The sequence below is a fragment of the Lithobates pipiens genome, unplaced genomic scaffold (genome assembly GCF_037356315.1).
Source record: "Lithobates pipiens isolate NorthernLeopardFrog02 unplaced genomic scaffold, aLitPip1_a1.2 Scaffold_51, whole genome shotgun sequence".
Taxonomy (NCBI): Eukaryota; Metazoa; Chordata; class Amphibia; order Anura; family Ranidae; genus Lithobates; species Lithobates pipiens.
In genome coordinates this window covers 4,892,935-4,903,717 of record NW_027507874.1, presented here as the reverse complement: position 1 = coordinate 4,903,717, position 10,783 = coordinate 4,892,935, and the positions used below count along the sequence as shown (strand labels likewise).

Sequence of the window (10,783 nt, the reverse complement as noted above, 5' to 3'; positions counted from 1 at the left end):
AAAGCGGGCATCTTGTTACACCCACCGGAGTTTTGCATTTTACACTTACCTTTATCAGTAAAGTGAGTTTATATAGCGAAATGCAGTACTTAGAACTCCGACTGACTGGTTAGATGTTACATTTTAAAAGCAGCAAACTTCTGTCATATTAGCAAACTTATGAGATGAGCAGGCTTGCTTTTAAAATTCAACATCTAACCAGTCAGGTGGAATTCTAAGTACTTTATTTCACTATATAAACTCACTTTACTGTTAAAAATAAGTGTAAAATGCAAAACTGCTGTGGGTGTAACAAGATGTCCACCCCCCATGTATCCTTACTATGGAGGAATGCGGGGTGTAGCAAGATGGCGGATCGCCAAATCTGATGAAACAGAGGTCACTGGAGGAGAGCGAGCGCCGACCTGCGCCCTCGGCTGGCAGGTCCGTAGCTTTGTACAGTTTGCCTCCCCCGGACTTCTACTGGAGAGCGGCGGCCATTTTGTCGTAGTACACATTACGCGGACATAACAGAACAAGAGACACTTTTTTTAATTGGCATTTTCTTTTATTTTTACACCTGGGGTGTCACATCACATTCGGCTACCGTTCATATTTTGCTACCCGCTGGAGTGCCCATTTGCAACATCACCATATGTGTTCCAGCACAAGGCCCCTCATGGGCTCGCTTCGCCCGCCACGCTTCGGCACGGCCTCGCTTCACTCGGCATTATTATAATCTAACTCTATGGCCACTTGGATGGTGGGGCTTGAACCTGGAACTTAGGGGTGGAACGGATATGGCGGCGTCGCGCATGCGCAGTCCAGCGGGTAGCCAAATGTGATGGGTCGCCATATGTGAGGAAACAGGGGCAACCTCAGCATCTCTGGCTCAATCAGTATATGGATAAATGCTTAGTGTCTGATATAAAGGGAAAATAAACTGCACTCAATATGTACAGGTTTCCAAAAGCAGCAAATCAACTGTGAAATCGGCACAGCAAATAAACAAAATAAAAAAGAATAGCTGCACTAAATATACAATGAGTACATGAAATAAAATGAAAGCAAGAAAAATGAAGAGAGAATGTCTTACTGCAAAAAATAAAAAATAAAAAAGTTCATCCACAGTGATAAAGCAACACTAATAGTAATACACTTGAGTGATAGTGAAAAATAAAGTAAAAACAATATTAATAAAGTCCAAATGTGATGAAAGAAATGAATACCCCCCCACCCCCCCCCCCCCCCCCGAAGCTGATTCCATCCAACATCAAGAGTGCAATGTGACCTCCACTGTAAAAAAATGCCTGCTTACCAACTTGCATAGACCTCTTATGTGGAGAGGTCAGTAATTCATCAAGAGAAAGTATAAGATTGAGAACTCCACCACACACAACAAATGTAGAGCATAGGATCAGTAAGCGAACATAACTCAATCACGGCTGCAGCCCTCCTCAGAACACATACAGCATGAAGTCCAACCTCAGGGTATCACACACATAGTAGTTCCCCAAAAAAGATGTAAAACTCACCAAACTGGGGCAAGGACGACATCAAATTGTGACGAAACGCATTGGGTGGAGGGACATACTGACATCACCGTGCTCCTGCGTTCCCAGAAGGGTGGGCAATTGTGTATTAGCCATACAGCATGAAATCCAACCTCAGGGTATAGCGCACCTGGGCTGAGGAAGAAGGTATTCCTTCAAAACCCGTTAGCCAGCAGTAGCCCTCAAGTCTTCTCTATTATCATCTGGAGACTGCTGTCATCAGACTGATCCCCATCATTTAAAGGCTTTTATATTGTGGTTTTCCTTAACATGAGTAGTTTTTAATTTATTCTTTTAATAAACTATATCCATGGCTAATGCACAAGGCTGGAACGCCCTCTTTTTTCTATTTCTCTTATCACGCACATAGCAGTTCCTCAGAAAGATGTAAAACTCGCCAAACTGGGGCAAGGACAACATCAAATTGTGCCGAAACGTATTGGGTGGAGTGACGTGCTGACGTCACCATGCTCCTGCGTTCCCAGAAGGACGGGCGATTGTGTATTAGCCATACAGCATGAAGTCCAATCTCAGGGTATAACAAACATGGGCTGAGGAAGAAGGTATTCCTTCCAAATCCGTCAGTGGCCCTCAAGTCTTCTCTATTATAATCAGGAGACTGTTGTCATCAGACTGATCCCCATCATTTAAAGGATTTTATATTGCAGTTTTCCTTCCTGGAAGGATGGGCGATTGTGTATTAGCCATACAGCATGTAGTCCAACCTCAGGGTATAACGCACGTGGGCTGAGGAAGAAGGTATTCCTTTGAAACCCCTCAGCTGGCAGTGGCCCTCAAGTTTTCTCTGTTATCATCTGGAAACTGTTGTCATCAGACCGATCCCCATCATTTAAAGGCTTTTATATTGCAGTTTTCCTTCACATATTTGTGAGTAGTTTTTAATTTATTCTTTTAATAAAATATATCCAAGGATAATGCACAAGGCTGGTGCGCCCTCTTTTTTCTATTTCTCTTATCACGCACATAGTAGTTCCTCAGAAAGATATAAAACTCGCCATACTGGGGCCAGGATGATGCCAAATTGTGCCGAAACGCGCCAGTTGGAGTGATGTACTAATGTCATTGCGCATCCGCATTCCTGGAAGGACAGGCGATTGTGTATTAGCTGGCCGGCTAATGCTTTATTTAAAGTAGTGTAAAAACATATGGAACTTTAAATAAAGCATAAAAGATTGCACTCACATTTGCAAAAGCATAAAAACGCATGTGTTAATGAATAGCCAGCTGGCTAATACACAATCACCTGTCCTTCCGGGAACTCAGACGCGCGGTGAGGTCAGCACGTCGCTCCAACCGGCGCGTTTCGTCCTCAATTATATGTCGTCCTTGCCTTAGTTTGGCGAGTTTTATATCTTTTTGAGGAACTACTATGTGCGTGATACCCTGAGGTTGGACTTCATGCTGTATGGATCTCAGTGCCATCCCCTGACAGAATGGAGATCTGCCTTGTTTACTTTCGGCAGATCCCCGCTCTGTCTCTGCGGGGAACGCCAGACCGGCTGATTGGCTCCCCACTGGTATGAATCGCCGTACCGTGAGGGAGATTCGTGCAGCCGAGCCACCTTGCCGCAGTACATCTGCGATGCGGCAGGTCGTCAGCAAGTGGTTAAAGGGAACCCTCCAAAGCCAAGGCTGGTCTGTCATAGGGCCAGGTTGTGGAGACACATTAGCTTTCATATTTTAGGATGTTGGAGGTCAGCTAATTTATCTGGATAGACCCCGGGGCCCCGAGCTGGCCCCTGACTCTTCATCCTACAGCTACGGCCTGTGAGTCACCACTAAAAGAAGAGGCTCTGTACTCACCTTCCCAACAGCTTAGTTATTGAAGCGTTTCCGCTGCCCTGATAATGGAAGTATTCAAACGGTCAGATGACTTGAATACCTGCACATCCCCTACTGCATGCAGTGGTTCCTCCCACTAACTCATTTTAGTTTCTTAGTATCTGAGGCTGCCATTGCGCAATGCCCCAAGCCTGCATTGTATACCACCTTCAGGACATGGACAGGTCCCAGCAATGCAGGAAACAGGTGCCATGGCAAGTTCCCGTTATGAATTTCTTTGACCAATCCCTTTATGCCAATTTAACCACCTCAATACCGGGCCAATTCTGACACTTCTCACAAACATGTAAAAATCTATTTTTTTTTGATACTGCAGCTGCTGACTTTTAATAATCGGACACTTACCTGTCCCGGGGTCCAGCGATGCGGGGGATCAAAACCCCGCTCATCTCCCCCTCCGTTCGGTGGTGCCGACATTGTAACTGTGGGCGCCCATGAAAATTCATAAATTCGAAAATCCGAAATCCAGAAATTTGAAAAATCGTAAATTCGAAATCTGGAAATTCAAAAATTCAGAAATTTGAACATTCGAAAATCCGAAATTTGAAATAACTAATAATAACTAACTATTAAATTATAGGTATTAGAATTTCCTTTCCTATTTAGCTGTTAGTGAACATAATGAATGCAAATTTATCCGAAGTTAAGAATTATCTGAAATAACAAATGTCACATCTAAACAAATGAAATGGAACAAATTACTAATTAATAATAATAATAATAATAATAAAAAGTTTTTATTATTATTATTATTTATTATTATTAATTCATTAAGTTCCATTTGTTAAGATATGGCATTCGTTATTTTGTAAAATAACTTCAGATAAATTTGTATTCGTTATGCTCACTAACAGCCAAATTTTAAAGGAATTTCCAATACCTATTATTTTATAGTTAGTAATAGTTAATTTATTAATAGTTAGTTAATATTTTAGATTTTTGAATTTTCAGGTTTTCGTTCTCCTTTAGAATTTTTGTTTATGTTCGGATTTTCGAATTTCTAAACTTACGATTTTTCAGGTTTTCAAATTTTTTGGTTTTAGAATTTCGAATGTCCGAATTTTCAGATTTTCGTATTATTGGATTTTAGAATTTCAGAATTTTCTGATTTTTTAGTTTCCGTATTTTAGAATTTTAGAATTTCTGGATTTTTGAATTTTGTAAATTCATAAATTCGAAAATAGAAAAGTAGAATTGGTTTTACATTTTAAAATGGGAGATTGTCTATCATTTTTAAAGGGTTCCTGGACTGAAAAAGGTTGAGAAACACAGCACAATATAATACCAATTGTTTTGGTCAAATATAAAAGATGATGTTACAACGAGTAAATAGATACCAAACACGACACGCTTTAAAATTGTACATGCTCCTGGAATGGCGACAATCTACGATACATTATCCATAGGGGAGGCTTTAAAAAGACTTTGTAGGTTACCAGTTTAGATTTACGCAGGAGGTCTGGCCCTAGAATTATTGCTCTCGCTCTGACGTCCGCTCTGACACTTGACATGTGTGGTGCGATTACTGTTTGCACATGTGTGCTGGTCCGACGTGTGCGTTCGTCACTGCATGTGAGCACAGGGTGATGGGGGCACTTTAAAAAAATGTTTTTATTATTTTATTATTTATTTTATCCTTTTTATTTTTACAGTGCTTTTTTATTTTTATTTATTTTTTATATTATTTTAATTTTTTTAATTTAATTTTAGTTTTTTTTACACTACTTTTTTATTTTATTTATTTTTATTTTATATTATTTTATTTTTTATTTTATCTTTATTTTTTTACAGTGCTTTTTTTTATCACTTTTATTACGATCAAAAGGAATATAAGCATGGCTGGTCAGGAAGTCAAGTGAGGGCAAAATAGCCCTCACTCATGCTCTATGCTCTTAGAGGACTGGAGCAACGCCTGACGTCACTTCTGCCTCTCGAGCTTAACCAATTACAGATCGCCCACCGTCGTTTACGTCGCTATTTTGAAGAGGAATATCGCTGTTATGGAAGCAGATAGCTACCATAACCCCGGTATCCTCTTCTTCAGCGGGTGGTCTGCTTCAAGATAAAAGTGGTCTCTGCAGCGGATTCGCCACAAGGTCACTTTTATCGTCGGCCCCCCTCCGCACTCCGGTGCCCTCTGGCGATTACTGGAGCCGTCGGTAGCGGAGAAGGCGATCGGGTCCTGTCCCTTGCTTGGATGGTGACGAGTGAGGGAAAGACGCCCCCCACCCTTCTCCATACCAATGCAGGGCGGAAGCGACGTCACTTCCGCCCATAGCTTTTAAAGGGACATTTTTTTTATTGCATTTTAGTGTAAATATGAGATCTGAGGACTTTTTGACCCCAGATCTCATATTTAAGAGGTCCTGTCATGCCTTTTTTCTATTACAAGGAATGTTTACAGCAGCGTGTCATTTCTCAGGACACAGACATTTCACTTAAAGGGTAAGTTCACTTTTACAGAAAAATCTGTAAGGTAGAAATCCTTGGAGCTTAATCTCTATCAGGAGGTACGTTTAGGAGCATACTAATTGGTCTGCGCTGTCACATGGGTGGATTTCTAAGCCCCGGAGCCGTGAGGAGGCTATACCGGGGGGCTCAGGATGGGCGATTACCGCCATTCAGGTCGGCACTGGAGGGAGGGTGCGAGGTGGGGGTCCGGTGTAACATTTTTCTATAAAGAGGAACTTACACTTTAAAAATATTTCCCAATAGCCACAAAGGATATAAATCCAGTTTGTGTGCACCAAATGCCTTTTGCAAATCCAGATATTACTTTTTAAAAGTAGCAGCAACATCCTTACTGTGCTGTGCATAGCCTGAGCAGAGAGCAGAGCTGTGGGAGGGACCCAGCAGGCCCCACCCACTACAGGCTACCTGCTAGACATGCGCAATTCGTTTCGCTCCGAATACAAATTCTGACAAATTTTGGGATATTAAGAGATTTGGATGTATCCGAATCTTCGAATGAAATAGTATGGAATAGTAACGAGTTTTAGTGAAAACCGTTAAAATGTATTTTGTTTATTCATTTTCTAATGAATTCCAACTTTTCAGAACAATTCGAATTCGGATCAGTCAAAAGACTCGAAATAAAAAAGGGCACTCGGGGAGTAACCATGGATCGGACTTTAGAGGCATAGAAACAATGGAGAAGTATAAAATATATATTGATATTATTTATTGAAAAAAAATGACATAATAATACACAGTATTCACAGGCATTAAAAAACATCTAAAATGATACAGTTTGTACAATGAGCCCTTGTGCATCTACGCGTTTCGCTGTTAGGCTTCTTCAGGACACGATTGAGGTTTAAAAAGATGACAAAAAGAAAGAACGAGTCTCCCTGTCTTGATGATTGATTGAGCCTCATTTACAAATATCCGGAAAGGTTTCACCAATAATATCCAGTATATGGACTATTTTCAAAAGGTTGCGAAAGATCCCCAGAATGCCGCTAATTCTATTAGCAGCAAAGATAGAATGCAGCCCAAAAAGTCCATGTTCAGAGATCCAGAATCCAATAGAGGAAAACACAGAGGAACTCATGAATGCTCATGGGGTATCATATAACAACAGGCTATCTCCCGGGGCAACCTCTCGTCAGTTTAATGGATCTACTACGCCTTTGCGGGCATGATAGGCAGATGGGTTATGGCAACCTTTTTGGCAGCGGGGACCGACTGCGTGGAAGAAAATTGTGCCAAGGACTGGGGGAGATGATTTTTCGCAGGCAATGGCTGGTGTTGGCGCTTCAATCATCATGGCACCATGCTTGATATGGTGTCAGGGTGATTGAAGCGCATTATTTCTATTATTACATTGTAGTGATAAACTAAATAGTTAAACTTGTCTTAATGCAGAATCAGTGGGAGCCCAGAGTATGTCACTTGCCACTGCCACCAGATGTAGAATGTCACTTGCCACGCTGCCTGTCACAAGATGTGGCATGTCACTTGCCACGCTGCCTGTCACCAGATGTGGAATGTCACCTGCCACTGCCACCAGATGCGGAATGTCACTTGCCACTGCCGCCTGCCACCAGATGCGGAATGTCACTTACCACGTCATCTGCCACGTTGCCTGTCACCAGATGCAGAATGTCACTTGCCACACCACCAGCCATGCTGCTTGTCACCAGATGTGAAATGTCACTTGCCACGCGACCTGCCACATTGCCTGTCATCAAATAACGGAATGTCACTTGCCACGCCACCTGCCACGGTGCCTGTCACCAGATGCGGAATGTCACTTGCCACTGCCGCCTGCCACCAGATGCGGGATGTCACTTGCCACACCACCTGCCACATTGCCTGTCATCATATACGGAATGTCAATTGCCAGGCCACCTGCCTGACACCAGATGCAGAATGTCACTTGCCACGCTGTCTGTCACAAGATGTGGAATGTCACTTGCCACTGCCGCCTGCCACCAGATGCGGAATGTCACTTGCCACTGCCACCTGCCACCAGATGCGGAATGTCACTTGCCACTGCCGCCTGCCACCAGATGCGGAATGTCACTTGCCACATCATCTGCCACGTTGCCTGTCACCAGATGCAGAATGTCACTTGCCACACCACCAGCCATGCTGCTTGTCACCAGATGTGAAATTTCACTTGCCACGCCACCTGCCACATTGCCTGTCATCAAATAACGGAATGTCACTTGCCACGCCACCTGCCACAGTGCCTGTCACCAGATGGGGAATGTCACTTGCCAGGCCACCTGCCTGACATCAGATGCAGAATGTCACTTGCCACGCTGTCTGTCACTAGATGTGGAATGTCACTTGCCATTGCCGCCTGCCACCAGATGCGGGATGTCACTTGCCACGCCACCTGCCACATTGCCTGTCATCAGATAGGGAATGTCACTTGCCAGGCCACCTGCCTGACATCAGATGCAGAATGTCACTTGCCACGCTGTCTGTCACTAGATGTGGAATGTCACTTGCCACCATTTACCACAGAAGCAGGCCTCTGTGCAGTGGTGGGTTCCGAATGAAGGCAGGAGAGCGGTGATGCGGGACGGGCAGTGAGAGATGATGTCATTATCTCTGCTACCCACCGCACATGCGACACTGAGGCTGACAGGACACTGGCTGTGAGGGCAGAAGATCGGTAATGCCCGGGGCGTAGAGAGATGATGTCGCCTCTGCTTGCCCTCTCGCTTCTTTACCAATCCATCCATTGCTCTCATATGCCGGCCGCCCCACTCTGTCATGTCCGCCGCCCCGCTCTGTCATGCCACCCGTCTGCCCAGGTGTCTCATTCCAGCCACCCACACCTGCGGCCTGGCTGAATAAAGGCCACGGCCCGGTAGTGAGCCACGGCCCAGGGGTTGACGACCCCTGGGTTATATGATACCCCATGAGCATTCATGAGTTCCATCTGTGTTTTCCTCTATTGAATTCTGGATATTAAAACCCTCATTAATATTGTGTATGGACTGTATGAAATGTGGTAAATAGGATTACTCACGATATGTGATATATTTTATATGAGTGCTGCCTGAGTCTATATATTGATTCTATTGTTTTTGTGATATTTTGAGAAATGTTTTTATTTATTTTTAAGAGTTTTGTTATAGGTAGCAGCTGTTTCCATCAATTTAGGTTGAAAACACTGACACAATCTTAGGCCGCGTACACACGAGAGGATTGTCCGTCCAACTTAGTCTCAGCGGACAATCCGCTCGTGTGTGGGCTTCATCGGACTTTTTCAGCGGACAGTCTGACGGACTAAGTCTTTTGGAATTTCCGTAATTTTGTCCGTCCAAACTTGGTTTTGTCCGTCCAAACTTGGTTTCAGCGGACAGTCCGCTCGTGTGTAGGCAAGTTGGACGGACTAAGTATGGCGCATGCTCAGAAAGGATTTACACGGCCGAAGGTTGCATTGCAGTGTATTGGACGTCGTATTTCTAGTCCCGTCGTACGTGCTGTATACGTCATCGCGCAAGCTTTCAGCGGACTGTCCGTTCATCGTGTGTGGTCAAGTCCGTTCATTCAAAAGTTGAACGGACTGTCTGTCGGATTGTCTGACGAACTTAGTTGGGCAGACAATCCGCCCGTGTGTACGCGGCCTAAAGTCTTTCGGAATTTCCGTAATACAGTCCGTCCAACTTTGGTTTCAGCGGACAGTCCGCTCGTGAGTAGGCTAGTTGGACGGACTAAGTATGGCGCATGCTCAGAAAGGATTTACACGGCCGAAGGTTGCATTGCAGTGTATTGGACGTCGTATTTCTAGTCCCGTCGTACGTGCTGTACACGTCATCGCGCAAGCTTTCAGCGGACTGTCTGTTCATCGTGTGTGGTCAAGTCCGTTCATTCAAAAGTAGGACGGACTGTCTGTCGGTTTGTCTGACGGACTTAGTTGGCCAGACAGTCCGCCCGTGTGTACGCGGCTTTAGTTTTATTGCTCCAGGAGCGCTTGTCTTTTTGAGATTAGGCCTATTCTCAAAAAACGTTTTACAAATTTAATAAAGTTATTTTGAAGTAAAGATAGTTTTCTATTTAAGATTCAGTCATAATTTAGTTTATTCAGCATGAAATGGAGCATAGCTATGTAGCATGAGGCTGTATATTCTGCAATATTTACATTTTTGGTACACTCATTCAATGAATCCAAGCTCTGCAAGCTGAGATAACATGCACTGCATTGATGCATTCACACAATTTCACAATAACTGTTGTTTTGCAAATCGATGTACAATACAAACTGTATGACTGAATCGGTTCTGATATCGCTGTTTTACTAATCTGACAGCTCATTATTCTAAATAGGAAACCTTCATTTTGTTTACAAATATTAAAGATTCTACCAGCAAGAATAAGTCCTTACATTTAAAGAGCATCTGTCATTTCAGATCCATCATGGCGGCGCCTGTTAGCGGGCATCCACTCACCTGCTGCCGCCATGTCCCTCGCCTTGTTGTGTCACCGCCGCATCACCAGCCGTCCCATTAAAGTGAATGAGACTGTTGGTGAGTCAACAGCGGGTCAGAGATGACAGTTGCTCTTTAAAAATTATGATTTAAATCAAGTTGAAGCCTTTTTACTAGTGATTTAAATCAAAATCCACCCTGATAGCTATATCTGCAAAAAGGGGCCAGCCTAAAGTCATCTAGCAGGACTTAATTTTCTGACTGAAGTTCCACTTTAACACATGCCAGAACACACGTTATTGTCTTAATGCACCACAAAGGATCACTTTAGCGTAAAGGCGGCTAATCTGAAAGTGTGAATGATACTGTCAGGAAAGGCTTGGCCGTGCAGCAGGAATTGCTCAGCAGAAGCGCACATTAACGGCACGTCAGCACGCACACGTGCGCCAGCGCGCACACGCGTGCGCCTGTCACCAACGTTGACGCCAAAGGGGCTAT

The 10,783-nt window shown here is 43.8% G+C and overlaps 2 protein-coding genes across 2 annotated transcripts in view; one reads left to right on the top strand and one right to left on the bottom strand.

Annotated features, from left to right (window-relative positions):
- The window catches only part of LOC143957109 (uncharacterized), a 135,893-nt gene that overhangs the window by 42,612 nt on the left and 82,498 nt on the right, over positions 1–10,783 (bottom strand). The gene's annotated exons all lie outside the window — the stretch shown is intronic.
- The window catches only part of LOC143957183 (uncharacterized), a 55,024-nt gene that overhangs the window by 26,104 nt on the left and 18,137 nt on the right, over positions 1–10,783 (top strand). The gene's annotated exons all lie outside the window — the stretch shown is intronic.